Source organism: Tursiops truncatus, chromosome 6 (assembly GCF_011762595.2).
Source record: "Tursiops truncatus isolate mTurTru1 chromosome 6, mTurTru1.mat.Y, whole genome shotgun sequence".
In the NCBI taxonomy this organism is placed as follows: Eukaryota; Metazoa; Chordata; class Mammalia; order Artiodactyla; family Delphinidae; genus Tursiops; species Tursiops truncatus.
In genome coordinates, this window is record NC_047039.1 from 106644956 (window position 1) to 106663501 (window position 18546).

Here is an 18546-nt window from a genome sequence, read left to right on the forward strand (position 1 = left end):
TGGAAATACTTATGAACAAATGGGTGAAATAAGGGAGAAAGGAGTTCAAATCCCAGTTCGTTAAGTTCCAGTTCCCACTTCTGCAAAATAGGGGAATAATACCTACCTCATGGGATTGTCTGAAGGCTCAACTAACACACAGAAATCTTTTTATACAAACCTGGAAATAGCAGTAGGCCCTCAACAAAGAACAGAAATAATGTATTTCACATTGGGTGGATTCTGACGGTGTACAAAGTCTGGGGTCAGGCCTTCCTCTGCCAGTATTTGGAGGTTGACTAGAAAGAAATTTGGTTTAAAATTTGGAGAAGAGTGTGTAGACTATATTCTTATTTATCTAAGAATTATCTAATGAAAGGATAGGGACTTCCCTGATGGTCCAGTGGTTAAGAATCCGCCTTCCAATGCAGGGGATGTGGGTTCGATCCCTGGTCAGGAGACTAAGATCCCACGTGCCGCAGGGCAACTAAGCCCGCATGACACAACTACTGAGCCCATGCGGCACCACTACTGAGCCTGTGCGCCTCAACTAGAGAGAAGCCCGCATGCCGCAATGAAGATCCTGCGTGCCGCAACTAAGACCCGACGCAGCCAAAAATAAAATAAAATAAATAAATATACATTAAGAAATAAATAAAATGAAAGGCTAAATGAAAAATTTGAAGCAGCAAAAGTTATCTAACAGGAGAGGAAGGGAACAGGGTAGAGGGGCGGAGACAGAAGCTAGACTACTTGTAATATTCCATGATTGTGGACCTGAGTTGGAAACCAGGCAAATATTCTCCATAACCATATTTTAAACATGTTAAATGTTTGGAAAAGAAATTCCAAATAACAAAAGGAAAACAAACAAACAAAAAGCTGACTTATGGCAAGTTGGTGAGAGATACATGGAGAGGATTTCCTCCAAGCGACTAAAACACAGCAGTCTTGACTGTCCATCCCTAATAAGGTATTCCCTAAAGGCAAAGTAAAAATAAATAAACTGCAAAAGAAAAAAATCAATAATTGCACTTTTGGTGGTATTGGTATTCTCATCTGAGAGTATTGTGTAGAGTAGGACTTAGCAAATGAGTGTATCTTTCACTGGGAACTGGGAAGAAAGGACACACAGCATGTGAGAAAGGATATGCAGATGTAAGACGGATGAGACTAAGTAAAAACACTATAGCCCTGAATTTAAATTAGAAATGTCAATTGAACTCATATTTTGAAAATAAATTAACAGACTATTTTTTTAGCAGTTTTAGGGTTACAGAAAAATTGAATAGAAAGTACCAAGGGTTCCCATATACCCCTTCACCTCCACCTCCCCCAATTTCCCCCATTATTTAACATCTTGCATTAGTGGAGTACACTTGTTACAACTGATGAGCTAATACTGATATATAATTATGACCCAAGGTCCATAGTTGATATTAGGATTCAGTCTAGGTGCTGCACATTTTAAGGGTTGTGACAAACATACAATGACACGTATCCACCATTGTAGTATCATACAGAATAGTTTCCGTGCCCTAAAAATCCCCTGTGTTCTGCCTATTCAGCCCTCCCACCCACCCCCCAACTCCTGGCAACCACGGATCTGTCTCCAGAGTCTTGCCTTTTTCAGAATATCGTATAGTTGGAATCATACAATATGTATCCTTTTCAGATTGACTTCTCTCACCTAGCAATATACATTTAAGGCTCCTTTATGTCTTTTCATTGCTTGGTGCCTCATTTCTTTTTACCACTGAATAGCGTTCCATTGTGTGGATATACTAGTTTGTTTATCCATTCACCTTCTAAAGGACATCTTTGTTGCTTCCAAGTTTGGGTAGTTATGACTCACGATATATTCAATCTTTAAAAAAACAAATGTATTTCCTAGCTCTGTCCACTGAAAATGCCCAGAAACAATGACCAACCCAATGGCAATAAGCATCCCTTAAACCTTAACTGTGGTCTCTAAATACCACTACCCACTCCAAGAAACCAGGGATCCTGGAAGAAATGGCTGATTCCAGGTCTGGGGCAGAAAATGTCCAAGACAAACCTGGGCATCTTGCTATTCCAGAAAGCAAGGAAGTTATCAAAGCCTACTGAGGTCAAAAGGCTGCAGGAGCCAATCCAAAGAGCTTCACTCTGGTCTTGTGGGATCATTTGAGTATCAATAAGGATAATAATTGCAGGGGATTGAAACACACCAAATAACATTAAATCCCTATGTTCATAATGATACTAAAAAATTAATAATAATAACTCAATAAAAAATAACTCCAAGGATGTCAGGAAACCAACTCAGTATGTGAGAACTATTAAAGAATCAAGTCTTTGTACTATCTGTATTGTATGTATGAAGGATATTGTACTGTACCTTGGGGTAACTAAAAAGTTGAAGAAGAGAAGTTTCGCTTTTACAAGTATTCCAGCTAATAAATGAAGAAGGAAGACAGAATTAGAATATCATCACTTTGCAATCCCCAATGAAAGAATGAACTTGGGCAGTGGACATCAATGACTGCTAACCTCACAAAAAGAGAGATCACAAGACATTATGGGCCTCCTGATGGAAGGACAGGATACCTCCCGTGAAGTATTATGGCCAAAAATCGAACCTGAACCTCATCAAGCCTTAAATCTAATTACAGGAAATACAGAGGACAGAGGAACATGTTAAAGGAACTCACAGGAATACAGTCCAGATTGAGGAAAACTCTACAGGACAAACAACCAGGTTCCTTCAACAAATAAATGACAAGGGCAGAGAGGTGGGGTGGGGATTATAGATTAAAAGGGACATATATGGACTTTTTTACAAGGTACAAAAAACATTTATGAGACCATCAAAGAAATGTAAACAATGACTAGATATGTGTGATGATAATTTCTCCAGCTGTGATAATGGTATTATGGCTATAGCCTTTTTCTTTTTTAATATATTTATTTATTTATTTTTGGCTGTGCTGGGTCTTCGTTTCTGTGCGAGGGCTTTCTCTAGTTGTGGCAAGCGGGGGCCCCTCTTCATTGTGGTACGCAGGCCTCTCACTGTCGCGACCTCTCTTGTTGCGGAGCATAGGCTCCAGACGCGCAGGCTCAGTAGTTGTGGCTCACGGGCCTAGTTGCTCCGCGGCATCCGTGGAGATCTGTGGGATCTTCCCAGACCAGGGCTTGAACCCGTGTCCCCTGCATTGGCAGGCAGATTCTCAACCACTGCGCCACCAGGGAAGCCCAGCTTTCTTTTTTAAAAAAGATTTTCTTAATTTTTAGAAAGATACAGCCAAATAGCTACGGTTGAGATGTTAAGAGTGTCTGGGATTTGCTTCAAAATAATCCATTGGGATAGAGGAACTGGGGTGGAATGTAGATGAAACAAGATTATGCGTGAGTTATAATTGTTAAAGCTGGGTGATAGATATATTATTCTCTCTACTTTTATATACGTTTGAAATTTTCCATAATAAAAAGATAAAGCTTACCAAAAATAAAAATATAAGCTCCTTTTAACAAAGCCAGAGGCAACCCAGGGTCTCTTGTGCCTCTGATGTTTTTATGTTGTCACTTCTTTGTGTAAAATTGACCTGACTGGACTTCCCTGGTGGCGCAGTGGTTAAGAATCCGCCTGCCAATGCAGGGGACACGGGTTCGAGCCCTGGTCTGGGAAGATCCCACATGCCGCGGAGCAACTAAGTCCGTGCGCCACAATTACTGAGGCCCAGGCACCTAGAGCCCATGCTCCGCAACAAGAGAAGCCACCGCAATGAGAAGCCCGCGTACCACAACGAAGAGTAGCCCCTGCTCGCTGCAGCTAGAGAAAGCCCGACGCAGCAAAGAAGACCCAAAGCAGCCAAAAATAAATTAATTAAATAATTTTTTTAAAAAAATAGGGCTTCCCTGGTGGCGCAGTGGTTGAGAGTCCGCCTGCCGATGCAGGGGACGCGGGTTCGTGCCCTGGTCCGGGAAGATCCCCCATGCCGCGGAGCGGCTGGGCCCATGAGCCATGGCCGCTGAGGCTGTGCGTCTGGAGCCTGTGCTCTGCAACGGGAAAGGCCACAAGAGTGAGAGTCCCGCGTACCGCAAAAAAAAAAAAAAATTGACCTGACTGGTAACTTTCTTCCCCTTTTCCTTCCAAGTGCCTGCTGGTGAGCTGCTTCTAACCTGCCTGAGCAGAGGTCAGGAGGGGCCGCCTGTGATGCCCCCTCCCAGTATCAGCCTGCACTGTGCGAAGCACTACCAACCACCAGGCAGAAGGAACCAAGCTGGGTGGGGCCCCCAGCCCTGCAGCCAACTTTGCTTCAGCAAAGTAGGAGGATTTTAACCCCCACTACCACTTGGGCAGGCTCCTCTCTGGGTCACACCAGTGCCGGGCGCTCACAGCCTGGCATAAACCAGGTAGATAAAAGCAGAAACGTGTAGTGATTAAGAGCCTGGGCTCTGAAAGACACAGGTTCAAATCCCAGCTCTCCCAGCATGTGTCTTCCACTGCCTGAGCCTCAATTTCCCCACCTGTAGATGGGGAACAATACGAGCGCCTTCCTCGTACAGCTGGTGTGTGCATTCAGTGAGAATGTGTGTGAAGCAGTGAGCTCATGGCCAGGCTGGAGTGGCTCCCGACAAATGGTGATTATTTCTGCTGCTATTATTATTGTTATTATTTTATATTAATTATTCTACAGCTAGAATAGGAAGTAGAGCTTTTCCCCCCAAAATTATTCCTTATATTTGCCTCTTTCCAAAGCATGTTGTATTATGGGACATTCTCTCAATCATTTCATGTGACCAACAGAACACTGTTTGGGGAAGATGCATTAGCCTGAAATGACCTCACTGGGTGCTCATTTTGGATGTTAATCGCAGTAAGCTGACAAATGGGCTAAAAGAGATCAAGTAATTTCGTGTAGCTTTAGAATTTCTCCTGGGAGTGTGGCCTGGCACACACAGGGGTTGCACACTGTTGCAAACAAGCCTTTTACAACTCATTTTATGATGCAATATAGAAGCTCTGCAGATTATGAATGTGTACCTACAAGGAGAATAAGTATAGCCCACTGTCATAATGTGTGGCAAAGTGGTATTTGTGGCTGGGATAATTACCATACTAAGCATGAATCTGTGTGTCAAACAGTTTAGAGAGAAGTGGAGAGAGGTCCTCTGGAAAGCGATGCTGAACGTTTTGAAAAGTGGCTCCGTAATGACAAAGGACACAGCTTCACAAATGCAGGGGAAGCACAGGCAACGAAAGCAAAAATAGATAAATTGGACCTCAAAATTGAACATTTCTGTGCATTTAAAGGACATGATCAACAGAGTGAAAATACAACCCACTGTATGGGAGAAATATTTGCAAATTATATATTTGACAAGAGGTTAATATCCAGAATACATAAAGAACTCCTATAACTCAACAACAACCAAAAACCCCGGGTCTTCCCTGGTGGCACAGTGGTTAAGAATCCACCTGCCAATGCAGGGGACATGGGTTTAATCCCAGGTCTGGGAAGATCCCACATGCTGCGGAGCAACTAAGTCCGTGCGCCACAACTACTGAGCCTGTGCTCTAGAGCCATGAGCCACAATTACTGAAGCCCGCGCACCTAGAGCCCATGCTCCGCAACAGGAGAAGCCACCACAATGAGAAGCCCGCGCACCGCAACAAAGTGTAGCCCCTGCTCGCCGCAACTACAGAAACCCTGCATGCAGCAACGAAGACCCAATGCAGCCAAAAATAAATACACAAAAATTTTTAAAAAACCAAAACAACCCAAAACCCCATCAAACATGAGGGGAAGACTTGGTAGACATTTCTCCAAAGAAGGTATACAAATGTCCAATAAGCACATGAAAAAATGCTCAGCATCTGGGACTTCCCTGGTGGTCCAGTGGTTAAGAACCAGCCTTCCAATGCAGGGGACATCGGTTCGATCCCTGGTCGGGGAACTAAGATCCCACATGTCACGGGGCAACTAAGCCTGTGGGCCGCAACTACTGAGTCCACATGCCACAATCAGAGAGAAGCCCACGCACTGCAACAAAAAGCCCATGTGCCGCAACTAAGACCCGATGCAGCCAAAAATAATATAAATAAATAAATATTAAAAAAAAATGCTTAGCATCACTATTCATTGGGGACGTGTAAATGAAAACTACGATGACACCACATCACACCCATTAGGATACTACTATCAAAACACAGAGGAGGTGGAGAAATTGGAACCCTTGTGCACTGTTGGTGGAAGTGTAAAATGGTGCAGCCACCGTGGAAAACAGTAAGGCGCTTCCTCAAAACAATTAAAATAGAATCACCGTATGATCCAGCAAATCGAATTCTGGGTATACACCCAAAAGAACTGAAAGCAGGGATTTGAAGAGATATTTGTCTACTCATGTTCATAGCCGCGTTATTCACCATAGTCAAGGGGTGGAAGCAACTCAAGTGTCCACTGACAGATAAATGGATTAAAAAAATGTGGTATACATGTACAATGGAATACCATTCAGTCTTAAAAAAGAAGGAACTTCTGACACATGCTGTAACACAGATGAACCTCAAGGACATTATGTTAAGTGAAATAAGCCGTCACAGATGGACAAATACGTATGATTACACCTAAGTAAGATACCTAGAGCAGTCAAATTCATAGAGACAGAAAGTTGAATGGTGGTTGCCAGGGGGTCAGAGAAGGAGAGAATAGGAAGTTATTGTTTACTGGGGACAGAGTTTCAGGTTTTTTTTTTAATTGGAGTATAGTTGCTTTACAATGTTGTGTTAGTTTCTGTTGTACGACAAAGTGAATCAGCTATACGTACACATACATCCCCTCCCTCTTGAACCTCCCTCCCACCCCCACATCCCACCCCGCTAGGTCACCACGGTGCACCGAGCTGAGCTCTCTGCACTACACAGCAGGTTCCCACCGGCTATCTGTTTTACACATGGTAGTGTATATATGTCAGTCCCAATCTCCCGGTACATCTCACCCCCCCTTCCCCCACCCATGTCCACACCTCCGTTCTCTATGTCTACGTCTCTATTCCTGTCCTGCAAATAGGTTCATCAGTACCATTTTTCTAGGTTCCACATATACACGTTAATATATATTTGTTTTTCTCTTTCTGACTTACTTCACTCTGTATGACAGATGCTAGGTCCATCCACGTCTCTACAAATGACTCAATTTCGTTCCTTGTTATGGCTGAGTAATACTCCACTGTATATATGTACCACATCTTCTTTATCCATTCATCTGTCTATGGACATTTATGTTGCTTCCGTGTCCTGGCTTTTGCAAGATGAGAGGAGTTCTGGAAATGGGTGACGGCTGTACAACCAGTGTGAATATACTTAATGCCACTGTACACTTAAAAAATAGTTAAGATGGTAAATTTTATGTTACGTGGATTTCATCACAATTAAAAACAATAATAAAAAAAGGAAGAAATGCAAGTGAAGAGTCTGAAACTAAACTGTTTCAGAAACTGCAAGAAAAAAACAATATTTATATTTACTATCTCCTTTTAACCCATTTGTCAGGTTACTGTTATAAACATCCAAAATTATAATAATAAAAATTGTTATTATAATTTTTCCGGTAATATCCAACTCAAATTAATATTTTAAGTAGGCATTGGACAGTTTCTTTGTCTTGAGTTTCTATACTCAAGTTGGCCAAAAACATTTGGGAATATCTTCTTTTTGTTTGTTTGTTTGTTTTTGTTTTTGTTTTTTTTTCAGTACGCGGGCCTCTCACTGCTGTGGCCTCTCCCCTTGCGGAGCACAGGCTCTGGACGCGCAGGCTCAGCGGCCATGGCCCACGGGCCCAGCCGCTCCGCGGCATGTGGGATCTTCCCGGACCGGGGCACGAACCCATGTCCCCTGAATCGGCAGGCAGACTCTCAACCACTGCGCCATTAGGGAAGCCCGGGAATATCTTCTTGTTAGGCAAATGCAGGGTGTTCTCCATCCCTCCTCACATGTTCAGGGCATAATGGAATCATCTCCCATCACCACGGTCCCCCAGCCCGGCGCGCTCCTTGGGCAGCCTGGACTGTTCTGGGCTCCCACACAACCTAGAACTCAGAGCTCAGGGCCCTAAGACTCCCATGAAGACTTCCGTCCCCTCAAAGGTGCGCTTCCTAAATGCAGAAAACATTTATTGTCTAAAAGGCTCTTGTTTGGGTGTGAGGGAGGTGCAAGAGGGAGGGGATATGGGGATATATGTACACACACAGCTGATTCACCTTGTTATACAGCAGAAACTAACACAACGCTGTAAAGCAATTATACTCCAATAAAGATGTTAAAAAAATAAAAATAAAAGGCTCTTGTTTGTGTTATACTTCTTAACGTTCTTTTATTAAAAAGAAATGAGCTTCTCAAAGAAATGGTTGAAAACAGATTTTTAAAATTGCTCCCATGCCCTAACACCCTGAAAACACAGGTTTCCTTTTGCGGGGTCCCCTCAGGGCTGTCACCTTCCAATTGCCCACACAATGACCTCCTTCCATGGGAATCTGGCCTCCGCTCAGGGGTGGCAGACAAGGGCTTGAGGCCTTACGGTTGGAGCCCTGACGGTCACCACCATGCACTGGGTGCTTATGATGGAGACCAGGCTCCCCGCTACCTCTTCTTGTCCTCTTGCACTGCGTGAGACACCACAGCGCCCCCAGGAGTTGCCTCTATGGTTGCCATCAAGAATCCCCAGGTATATCAACTATACCTCAATCTTTAAAAATTAAAAAAAAAAAGAATCTCCAGAAACAGAGAACAGCCTCTCCTTTCCTCACCCTCTGCCATCTCCCTCCCCCAGGCCCCTTAGCTCCTCCCCCATCCCCAAGACCCTGCTGCCTCAGTTTCCCCAGATCATTCTACCCTCCCCTAGAATCTAGCAGGCCCAAGTCTCCATTTGCATCTTCTCCAGCATGGGCTGTGAGTCCAAGCTTTCTTCTTCCCCATTCTTAGCGCTCCCCCGGAGAAGGGAAGGCAGCGAAGGGGGGACGAAATGGGATGCTCATTCAGTACAAGAAATCAGAGTCATCTTATGCTGTGAGAAGTCATTTCTTGCCTTGAGTCCTCAGCTGGTCTACAGAGGAGATGCATAGCTCCAACCACCGAGCAAGCGCAATGTGGACCGTGTTATATTTCAAGGGCACTTGTCCCCTCCCCGTCTTACAGATCCCCTTCACTGCCTTGACACTGAGGATGTGCTCCCTATCACTCCTTCCTGAGACCACACGGGGACGGGAGAAGGGTGGGGAAGACAGATAACCCATGTCACCATGATGTAGAAACACACGTTGCTGAAAACATATAAGAGGTAGACAGACCTAAGCTAGTATAGGGAGTGAAGGAAGCCTCCTGGGAGGTGGTGACATTTACACTGAGACAGAAAGGATGAACAGGAGTAAGCTAGGAATAGAGTGGAGAAAGCCTGCCAGGCAAAGGGAACAGCCTGTTCAGAGCCTGCAGGCAGGAGAGAGTAGGAGCTGCTTGAGAAGCTGAAACAAGGCCAGTACACTTGGCATGTAGTGCAGCCTGGAGGGGAAGGAGGTAGGGATGAGGCCAGGGAGGTGGACAAGGGCCAAGAGGCCTTAGAGGCCATTGGGAGGATTCTAGACTTGGAAGCTTCTCCTGGGTTTGGAAAAGCCTGAATTACCAAGTTCTTCCAGGGAGAATAACTTTGTAGGGCAGATTGTGTGGGCTGAAGTGTAGATGGAGGCCAGGATGCTGGGTTTGGAATTTTCTGGCTTTTCTGTGCACTGGGAACAGTTGCAGGGCTGTCTGGATCCCAGAAAGTTCAACAACACGTCAGCTCGCCTCCCTCCTGAAGTGGCCCAGCACCCACAGGTGGCAGCCTGGTTCTGCCCCGCAGTAACCATGAGCAAGGCACTTCCCCACTTTGGGCCTCGCTTTCCTCATCTGTACAATGGGTATCAGTGCCAGCTAACTCACAGGCTTATTTTAGGATTCCATGAGATCCCAGATGTTAGAGACTTCACAAAGGCCTGGTATGGTAAGTCATCAATAAAGGTTAATCGTTGTCATCATTACTATTATTGTTATTATTGATGCTTGCAGCCTGTCCCAACTCCTAAACGCTCTTCCATCTGTTGGTTGCTGGACTGTTTCAGGGACAGACACTGCCAAGCCCCGGGACTGCGATGCTCTACTTTTTTGCATAAACGCGCATCTTGCATTCAGAAGAGCCCCTCCTTCCACAGAGGGTCCAGCGGGGTTGCTTGGGGGACACATTCCAGAAAGAATAACTCTGTGTAACATGAAACCCTGAATCTGGAAACACAACCTCTATGGGAAATTAGAGGATAAGGTCTGCTCTGCGGACCGCCCAACCTCATTCCATACAAAAGGGATATTGAAACCCAAAGGCCTTATCACTTGGCCTCCTGCCTGTGGTCTCACCCCTCATCGCAGCCAGAGAGATCTTCCTAAAAAACAAACATGACCGTGGCACGATGCTGTTTAAACCCTCCCATGGCTCCCTACTGCCCTCAGGTTCAAGTCCACACTCCTCGTTGTGACCTATAACGTCCTGAGGTCAGGCTCCTGCCCACACCTGCAGCCACATCCTTCCTCTGACCCAGCCACACAGGCTTCCAATGGATCAAGTTCTCTCCTGCCTCAGGACCTTTGCATATCCAATGACCCTCCTGCCCCCTCTAACAGACCACTGCTAATTCTTCCAGATTCAAAAGCCCACAGACCTCGTTGAACCTCCAAATAGTCATGAAAAGTAGTAATATTATCCCCACTTTCCCAATGAAGCTGAGGCCCTATGAACTATCACGTGGCTCCTGAAACTAAGCCCCAAGCCATGCCAGCCAGACTCCAGAATCTTTGAGCTCCCAAGAGGAAGCACCTGGCTGCACCCCCATCATAACAGGAGAGTGGAGGGGGCTCCAATAAGAAGACTGAGCCAATGTGGTACAGAACAAAGACATACCACTCATACACTTGTGGTCCAAGGCGAGACATTGACCTCTTTGAACCTCAGTTTTCTCATCTGTACAGTGGGGCTAAATAATAATACCTACCTCATAGGCACCTTGTGAACATTTCGAGATGACATACAGGAAGTGCCTGGCACATGGTGGATATTCAGTGACTGGCACGATGCAACCCTCCCTTGCTGCATCTGGGGAGGCTGCACCAGTCCAGACCAGCACCGTCCCAGACTAGACTTGCATCACCCGAGGTTAGGCTGCCGGGGCCTGGGAACCATCCCTGCCCTGTTTTCTGTTTTGGGTTTTGTGTTTCCCAGCGTTTCCTTTGGAAAAAGTCCAGCTTCCTCCCCGCTAGAAGGAGGCAGAAGGGGATTGTTCACGCCTGGGCCTGGATGCCCAGGGGAGCCATGTGGGGAGGTGACAAGAGCCTGAGGTTTGGGGTCTGGCCAATCCAGGTTTGAATCCAGGATCTGACACTTACAATGCTGTGTGACCCCGGGCAAGTGATTTCACCTCTCTGAGGTGCTGATTTCCTCACCTGTTAAAAGGTCTCATGATTTCTACCTCAGAGGGTACTGGATGTAGATGAAGGGACTGAGATAAGAGAAGATTCTGGATGTACTTCCCCAGTGTACACACAGTTAATTCCTTTTGAGGAGGGGTTGAAGATCACGGGAGAAGCCATAGGTTTACAGCAGGAGTCACCAAGCCAGACACTGAAGAGGGCAGGTGTCCTGCCTGGAGCAGGGTGGGAGTGGGGGTTAACTGGGGGGAGGGAGGAAGGGCACAATTCAGCCCCAGATTATCAACACCCTGCTGGAATAAGGGTCCAAGATAATCAGACCTCTGATGTTTCAGGAGAAAAATCCATATTTTCATGCAAAATCTCATGATTAAAGTCTGGTAAGACACATATACTCTACGATTCTGCTTATATAAAATTCAAAAACAGATGAAACTCATGTATGGTGTTAGAAACCAGATAGTGGTTTCCTTGGAAGAAGGGATGGGTAGTGCCTGGAGGTGGGGGGGATGAGAAGAGATTCTGGGGAGCCAGAACATTCTCTCTCTTGATTGGGGTGTCGGAGACATCACCGTGTCCCCTTTGTAAATTTATGCACTGTGCACTTCTCTATATGTATATCATACTTCAGTAAAATGCTAAAATAATTTTAGAACAAATAAATCAGGACTGCAGTGCTGGGAGGAGAGACAACCCAGCATGGGCTAAACTGAATGCACCTGCAGGCTGCATCCTGGGTGCCAGGTGGACACGTGAGACGGGCATGGATGCTCCTAGCCCCTGACACCCTGGATTGGCTCCTGGCCCTTAGGGAGCACCCCTGCTTTCCCGAGCCACACAGGAGGAACACCTATCCTGTCCCACCCCGGCCACCTTGTCCGGAGAGGGCCGGGGAGCCATATCTCCGTTCAACCTGCCGCGCCACCAGATTCTGCTGAGCTCACATTCCAGAGAAGTAGGTTTACCCTGCCACTTAAATGATAACGTGACAACCCCAAAACTCACCCTTGTCTATTATTCATTTTTCTTCACCAAGGATACCCAGAGGACAGTAATCAAAAGACAGGCAGAGTTCTGTTTCCAAAAAAAGCCTTCCTAGAATCTGTGTTTCACCAAGCCCACCTCCCAGCCCCGAGCAACTCTACACAGGAAACCCAAAGGCTGCAAACTCATTTGGCGGCATCCCGGTGCCCACGAGCCCTTGTCAGAGGGGTGTCGGTCTGTAGTGGGACTGCCTCGGCTCCGCCCCTCTCCCTGGGCCGGATATCTAGATTTTATTTTTATTTTCACTCTCATTCTTTTCTGAGGACCAACGGAAGACGCACACGCCTCCTATATAAAGCAGCACGAGCCCAAACAAATGCACATCAAATACATCTATTTGCACAGACACTCATAAAAACTTTACTAGACACCAAATAATTACAGGAAGAGGCAAACCTCCAACTCTGCTGATCCCCAGCTTTTGAAGTGGATTTAAGATAAAGATCAAATTGGATGGGCGCTCACCCCCATATCACACCCAGTCCCCTTCCCCAGCCATGGACTCTCAGGGTGGAGACCAATGAACTTTCTTGCTTTTGTGAATTTGTGTCCAATTCATATAAAATGTCTTTCTGCGAGTTGTTCTTAGTGTCCTAATGGGGGTTTTATGGCTCCAGATATGGTCCTTGGCCTTTTCTTTGTTCTGGTTCAGGTCCTCTGTCGGGAAAGCCCCTGGTTCTAGATGGGCTGCTGAAATAACCCAACCCATCCATTTGGCAAGAAATGCAAAGATTCTTGAGGAAAGTGCCTTTTAAGAAATAAATATAAATGGCACCTTGAGAGTCCCACATACACAGTTTTGATGCACTGGCTGAAGCCCTTAATCTTGTTGCCTTCCAAAAAACCCCAGCCTGCGCTCCACAGCCCAAGCAAGTAGTGAAGGCTGAGACTGTCTGTGCTGGCTGTCTAGGCACTGCCTGGGGGGTCTCCTGTGCCCAGCCCACAGCTGCCTGGACCTGAGTTTCACCTGCCCTAAAGGAAGAGAGATTGCTGAGCTCAGGGTGTGTCTGGTTCCCCTCCGGCCCTGGTTGGAGGGGGAGGAGGCAGCTGTGATTTCCCTAAGTCCTGGGGACTCTCTTTCAGCCAATATTTGAGTAGAGACTTGCTAAGTGCCAGGCACTGTGGTGAGCACTTGAATTGCATTCAACAACCCTGTGGGAATACATGCTATTATTATGCCCACTTTACAGACAAGAAAGCTGCGGTAGAGAGAGAGGGCAGGACTTTCCAGAGGTCCTGAGCCAGATCTGGTGACTCCCTGACACCTGCTCTTGACCTCACTTCTAACCACTGCCCGGCCAGTGAAAGACCTTAGCCTTGAGCCACCTGGCCAGGGTGGCTAGCCACGCTAGCCCCGAGGGCTCAAAGCAGCCTTCGGATCTGAGGGAGCCTGATCTCCTGACCCACCAGGGAGAAATCCCATGACTAATGACCCAGACCTTGTGCTGAGAAGTCATGAGTCTGTGGCCAGAGACCCCACCAGCTGGTTGAGGGTGGGGCTAGGCTGCAGAGAGGGCAGAAGGACTATTGCTGGAGCTGGGCGGTCCCGACGTTGCATACAGACACACATCAGCACACAGCCTCAGAGCCACACACACTGGGCCTCATCAGCAAGGTCCGACTAAAATCTCGTTCCCTGCCACCTCAGCCTAGAAAACTCCAGATGGGAGAGTGAGAACATGCTTCCAGTCCTGAGTCAGAGGGACCCCAGCTTGGACCTCCCCAGTCATTCCTCTCTGTGGACCTCCACAGGGCTCAGGATCTCTGAGCTCTCCACAGACACCTTTCCCTGGGCTGTGGGAAGGTGACCGGATTACTTATCACACACATCCATCTCTCTGCTAGCTGAGAAGGGGACTGAGCCTTTGACCCATGTGTCCTGGGGTCAAGTACAGATGCGATCCAAGGAGCCAAGGGTGGTCACCACTGGCTCCAAAGGCCGGGACACCCGCCCTCTTCCAGTGCCGGCCGGCTCCACTCCCTGAGCACGCAGGTCTCCGGAGCCCGGCTACGACCTGGGAATAGCAGCCCCCAGCCCGGCCCTTGGCTGGGGGCGGCTCTGGTCCAACCTGACTCCCTCCCGCGGATCTGAGGAGCCCCAGGGCCAGTGGTGGGCGGGCAGCGCGGGACGGGTCCGGGTGCTCTGGCAGCCCCAACTCTCCCTGCTGGCAGGGTGGAATCGCGGATCCCTGCAGCTCAGCGCCCGCGCCTTCACGCTGCACAGCACTCGGCTGGGCAGCTCCCTGTACTCCACCCCTGCCCAGGATTCTCACTTCCAGCTGGGGTTGTAAACTGGGAGGGGACCCCGCGGCTGGCTCTGGTCAGAAGCACCGCTCGAGGGAGGACGGACAGGCCTCCGCTGGGGGGAGAGGGGGGTCCTAGGGCCGTGCCTGTGAGCCGCTGGTAGCGAAGGCAGGCTTCGGGAGTGCAAAGCCCTACGGAAAGGAGCAGGGAGGCACAGGGAAGGGCTCAGTGGAGATGGGGTGTCTGCAGAATTGGGGGAGCTGACTCCCGCCCTAGAGCCTCCATCTCAGATCTTGCTTCTTCCCAAGTGATTCCAAACAGCCGACTCGGTCTTTCCTTAGGTGGAGAAAATCTGAAGCTGTTTCTGACGCTTTAGTCCGAGCCAGAGAGAATCCCGTATCGGCCGGAGCGCCCGGGGTTGCCCTGGGGAATCGGCAGGTCCTGGATCGCACCGGCTCCCGTCAGGCGCAGCAAGATGCCACTCGCCGCCTATGGGCAGTACCCGACTTCGGGCCTAGGCCCTGTTTCTACCATTCAGTCTGCCACGTTTTCATCAGGGGAAGCGGGAGGCGCAGGAGCCACGATTGTGCTTGAAAGAGACCTGGGGCGTCTGAGCGCGTGTGCGAAGGAGCCGGGACGCCGCCGACTCAGCTGGGGGAATGAGGGACCGGGGAGCCGGGACAGAGGGCAAGGAACAGGACCTATGGGTTGATCCAAAGTCGGGGTGGGTGGGGGGATTAATGCACAGTGAGCGGGGAGGACGAGGAGACGGGACCCCAGGTTCGTGGCCTGAGCAGCCCCACTTCCAGACCAGAGAGAGCAGCCAGCTGCCTGGGTCCACACCCGCACCTCGGCAGCTGCGGGCAGCTCTGAGCACCTGCCTTGGCCCTCCTGATGTAGGCCCTGGTGGTGTGGGCTGTGACGCCGGCAGGGGCACGAGGTGACATGCCAAGATTCTGTGCGCCCCAGGTCAGATGAGCCGTGGCATCCGAGGGGGCCGCCTGCACGTCCTTCTGCCTGGAGACCCGGCCTTTGGGCGGCCTGGGAATGCGACCCTGGGCAGTCTCGACGACTCTGAACGCCAGCCAGGGAGTCAAGAGAAGCCTCAGAGGCCGGGCCACAGAGGCCCCCATTCCGCCAAAGGGGAGAAGAGAAGTGTGGAGAAGAGGCCCGGCACACGGAAGGTGGGGATTGGAAAACAGGGGCAGGGGGATGCAACGCTGTACCGGGAATTTGGAGTCTGGGGTGGGTCTGCAGGGCCTGTGATGGAATAGGATTCCTAATCGATGGAAGAGGATTCCTAAGTGCGCTCTGAAGGAGAAGAGAGGATCGATCTGGGCCTGGAACATGGACCCTCTCGCCTGCAGGCAGTCGCCCGACAGCGGGTGCAAGAACGTAGCGCTGCCAGCAGAGGGCAGAATGCCCCCGATCGGTCCGCCAGCCCTGCGCCGGGCTCTGCGCCGCCCGACTCTGAGCGCCCGAGCCTCGTCCGCCTGGCTTCTCCCGGCAGCTGTCGCGCCCCCGTCCCAGATGCCCGGAGCGGGCGGCCCAGGCCCAGCCTCGGGAGCTCAAGGCCTGGGGTTTCCAGGCTGCGCAAGGACCGGGGACCAAGGGCGTGTGAGAGAAACTCCACATCTACTTACCACTGTCCTGGATACAAAAACGCCAAGAAATCAAGAAATACACGGAGACACAAAGACACACACACGAAAAAAACTGTGGGACACACGAGCACACAGAATCATTCGGAAACTCGGAGGTACACAAAGACACACAAAGGTGACACGCAGACACATAAACAGAAAAGGATCCCAGACACAATACGGAGGATGAAAGACATACAAAGACCGTGGCACCCGCATAGAGTGACAGACACAGGGACACACACAAAGACCTACAAAAACACGGAAGAGATGGAGGTATGTAAGGCCCAGCAGATTCACATCCAAACACACACACGGATGCAGGGGACACAGATTCACACACTCGGAGCCACTCGGAGCCCAGACTGTCGCAGGGACGCGGAAAAATTGTGTGTGTGCACAGAGACACGGGTGCATAGACATGTAAGAGCCTCAGAGGCGGGAGCATCCATGTGCACAGACACACACAGACACCCACCGACACACACGCAGGTACTGGGCTGGGGCGGGAGCTTCTAATCCTCCACAAAGCCGGGCCCCTCCGCGGGGCCCCGCGGCACAGGGGGCCACTTCTGACCAAGCCTCCCGCAGGCTCCAAATCCGATCTGCCCTCTCGCCTCCAGCGGGGTCAGGGGACCCGCCTCCCTTGCCCTCCGCCCCCGCCCCGCTCCGCGCCAATGCTCCGCTCCGGGAGGGGCTCGGGCTGCCCCGCAGCGGCTCGCAGGGTCAATCTGCTCCTGCCTCGGGGCTGCAACGGCCGCCCTGCTCCCGGGCGAGCCGCGACTCCATGCGGACCCCGGAGGCCGAAGACACAGCCGGCCCGGGCGCGGTGCACTGCAGCCGACGCAGCGGCCTGCGCACCCAGCGCTGGACTCGGCCGCTCGGTCTCTCCGGCCTTTCGTTCCCCAGTGCCGAGGCCCACGCTGCCCAGGCTGGCCAGGGCCCTGTCCCTGCCGGGCACGGCCTACCGACCCCGGCAGGGTCCCTCCGCCACCAAAGGTCGCCTATCCCAGCGATCAATCCGGTTTCCTTCGAGCAGCCCAACGCACATCTTCCAGGGTCTTCAGTCCGCGACCCTCGAGCCACCACTCTCTACCCATGGCCCTCACTCCCAATCCTGTGAGGCCAGGTTCTCGTCCATTGCCCCACCCGTACCCGCGATCCCTTTCTCACACCTAATCATTCTCTAAACTCTAGGTCGCCTGAAACCGGGCCTCACCTTTCTTGCCTTCCCAGTGTTCCCATCCTTGATCCCGGGGCTCTTCCGGGATCTTCGCTCACCTCTCCACCCAATCTCTGCCACGCCTGACGCTTTCCCGGACCCACACCCCAAATCTGGAGCCAAATCCCCCTCTCCCCGAGCCAGGACTTTGGCAAATCCTGAGCCAGCAGCCCTCCCCTCCTGCCAGTCCCCGTCCCTCAGTCCAGGCAGCCAGCCCTCTCCACGGACGAAACCGGCTCCGGGAAGGCGCCGCCACCCGGGGGACGCCAACTCAGCCTGGTGCGACCTACCTCGGCCAACAGTCGGGGTCCCCGGGCGGCCACTCCCGGCCGGCGCCGTCCCCTGGTGGAGCCGCTGCGCTCCCCGCCGTCCGTGCAGTCTGGCCTCGCTCAGGGCCACTCCTCTTAGCGCTGAAGCTTTACAAAATATTAATAATAAAGAAGGCGAGAAAGAAAAAAAGAAAGCCTTCATTCCCCAACTCCCAAATCAGTTTTTCAAGGGGGTGGGGCAGAAGGATTTGTTTCGAAGGCGACCCAAACTTCTGCGAGGGGCCAGCGGGGCGCTCGGCCTGGCCGGGGCGCCCAGGTCCGCACTCGGGGCCGGGCACGGCGCGGGGCGCAAGCCGGGGGCGCGGGGAGCCCTCCCGCGGGGAACGGGGGGGCAGCGACGGCACTATTTGACGTGGAGCCTCCGGCTCATCCCGGCGCAGGGATACGAGGCGCACCAATGAGTTCAAATGTCAGGAAGTTTGAGGAGGGGTGAGGCGGCTCCTGGCTGGAGTATCCCTCCGCCGCCAGCTCCAGCTCTAAACCGAGCGGCTCCTCGGGCGCACTATGGCACTAGAGTAGTTCGGGGAACGCGCCTGGAATTCCGCGGCCCGCTGCGCCCCGCCCGGGACCCCGCAGCGCCGCCCGCGCCCCCCCGCAGCC

General features: G+C 50.6%; 1 protein-coding gene across 14 annotated transcripts in view; it reads right to left on the bottom strand.

The window, feature by feature from the left end:
• LOC109552438 (uncharacterized) overlaps window positions 1-18546 on the bottom strand; it is a 32067-nt gene that overhangs the window by 12073 nt on the left and 1448 nt on the right. For 8 of the 14 annotated variants that reach the window (XR_012332669.1, XR_012332670.1, XR_012332667.1 and 5 more), the window contains exon 1: window positions 7105-18420. The exons of 2 other annotated variants lie outside the window; for them this stretch is intronic. The gene's annotated coding sequence lies outside the window, so the exon portion shown is untranslated. Of the gene's footprint in view, window positions 1-7104; window positions 18421-18546 lie in introns of those variants that run through there. 4 more of the 14 variants (XM_033858604.2, XM_073806609.1, XR_012332666.1 and 1 more) reach the window with 3 other exon arrangements.